We start from the raw sequence: 2,711 nt of genomic DNA, 5'->3' as shown, positions 1-2,711 counted from the left end.
CGCCTCTCGTCCCGCCCGGACCGTCAGGAGAAGGCGGCCGCAGCCCCGAACCCCAAGCGCCGGGACAGCGAGGAGAGGAGGAGGAGGAAGAGGTGCCCGCCCCGTCCTTGCCCCGCAGGGTTCCGCCGCCAGCCCCACTCCAGCCACCGAGCGCACCACAGCCGCGGCACCTCCGCTTTCCCCATGGTCCTGGTCCCGATTCGCCGAGGCGGAGGTTTAATATGTTACCAACCGAAACGGGGGAAAGCCCCAGTTTAAACTGCGTGTTACCTTTTGTCTGCCAGGTCTGCCGTGCGAAGCCTTCTGCACCTGAGGGGTTTGTGAGTAGTCTCCTTCCCACTGGGATTTATATCGCATTCAGCTGCGCCAGCCTCCCGCCTCACCCAGCACATCCTGCCATCTACAGTTAGGACCAAACCAAACCCGATTAACACCCACCTTGCCCTAGATTGCCTTCAGGATGCACACTGCTGTAGCCACTCATCCCACAGACAGAACACAGCTGGAAGTGGTGGTGCCCCAGAGCACAGGTAACAGGAGGAGAGGTAAAACCACAGACCAGAAGGTGCTTTGCAACACCCACAGCCATGAAGCAACTTTATTTATGAGTCAGCTTTTTTATGGTTTTTAGAGAATATCTTCCCTATTCTCTGCCTGTGAGTGAAAGTACCATATTCATTTAAGGGACCTGATTTAAATACTTACGGCTTTTTTCTTTCTCCTTTTACAACTGAACACATGCAAAAGAACTCTACACTCCACTATTCTAGCTTCATATATAGATTTTCTAAGTATAAAGTGGAATTTAAGTGATAATATTATTCCATTAAGGGAAGCCATACCAAAGTAGATCCCATTCCTGCATCAGCTTTCCTGATTCTGCTTTTCACATCTCTCTTGCAAGCCATGGGGTGCCTGCCATACTCACCCTGTCAACAGTCCTTATTTACCCTTGAAAGCTGAGCAATGCAGACTCCAGAGCAGGAGTAAGGACACTCCATGAGTTGTGGTCACAATAAGTAATTTCTTCCTAATATTTAACCTAAATCTTCAGACACAAATCACACATGGAGATTTACTTTAGATTCTGTACTAGCATTTAGATAAATATAGCTGATAATTTGTCACTTCAAGAACAGATTTCACTTACAAATTAAAAGTAGAAGACTAAAGAGGAACCCAGGGCTACATCAAAAAATCACAACAGGTTTCCACATTGCTGCTTGGTGCCTACGTGGTAGGAGAGTATGTGGAAAAGTGAAGAGGAGCCATGGGAGGACTGAAGCATCAGGGAGTTGCTTCCCAGGTGGGTAAATGCTTGTGAAAGTCACACTTGCCCCAGGAAGTCAAAGGATACTTGAGACAGCCACAATCTTGATTCAGAACCAGGGGCACAAAGAGCTCAACACCCAAGCATTTTTCATTAGAATAATCATTATATTATAGAATCATAGGTTAGGGTTGGAAAGGACCTTAAGATCATCCAGTTCTAACCCCCCTGCCATGGGCAGGGACACCTCACACTAAACCATGTTACCTAAGGCTTCATCCAGCCTGGCCTTGAACACTGCCAGGGATGGAGCATTCACAACCTCCCTGGGCAACCAATCCAGTACCTCACCACCCTAACAGTAAAGAATTTCTTCCTTATATCCAATCTAAACCTCTGCTGTTTAAGTTTCAACCCATTACCCCTTGTCCTATCACTACAGTCCCTAATGAAGAGTCCCTCCCCAGCATCCCTGTAGGCCCCCTTCAGATACTGGAAGGCTGCTATGAGGTCTCCAAGCAGCCTTCTCTTCTCCAGGCTGAACAGCCCCAACTTTCTCAGCCTGTCTTCATACAGGAGGTGCTCCAGTCCCTGATCATCCTCGTGGCCTCCTCTGGACTTGTTCCAACAGTTCCATGTCCTTTTTATGTTGAGGACACCAGAACTGCACACAATACTCCAAGTGAGGTCACAAGTGAGAACACAATAGAAACCAAGAGGCAGGAAAACAAGCCATGTGAGCCAAGTGTAATAAAACATTCAGACAAACATAAAACATTTCACTTTCACAACAAGTTTAATCTCAAGATATTTCTGAGTTGCACAGAGCCTCAAAATATATACTTCAAGAGGAAAAAAAAAGCTGACTCTGCAGTTTCAATAAGCAAGCGTCTGCTGTGCTGTAGGCACAACAGTTTGACATCCTCAGCAACGCTGCTCCTGGATTAGTCAGAAATGATAACAAAGTATCTGCTCCACTTTAGAGAGGTGCCGAAATCCCCATAATTTGATTCAGTATTTTTGTCATAGCCCAGAATGAGACCTTTCTATTATGATGTGAAAAAACTTGATGGTATAGAAAACCTGACAATGTAGCTACAGCCAAAACAGCTCCAATACTATTTACTCCAAAACAATACACATAAGTGTAAATAAAGAACTGTGTGCTTTTACATGTTTAGTGATTTTAGACAGAACTACCTGCAGGCAGTCCCAGACAAGATTCAGACGTTAATGATACTGAAACCAAGCTGATGCAAAACAATTTTGTCTACCTTCAGAGAGGAAATCAAACTGAAAGATGACTAAATCAAGATACAGTTTTTTCAAGTAAGATGAATGATATAAAAATTGATATAAGCTTTATGATTACAGTAATTTCAAATGTAGTTTGCAGACCAGACTCACAATGCAATGACCATTCTCGAGTTATGTACATTCA

Source organism: Melopsittacus undulatus, chromosome 4, assembly GCF_012275295.1.
Source record: "Melopsittacus undulatus isolate bMelUnd1 chromosome 4, bMelUnd1.mat.Z, whole genome shotgun sequence".
Classification (NCBI taxonomy): Eukaryota; Metazoa; Chordata; class Aves; order Psittaciformes; family Psittaculidae; genus Melopsittacus; species Melopsittacus undulatus.
Note: the sequence above shows the minus strand (reverse complement) of the source record.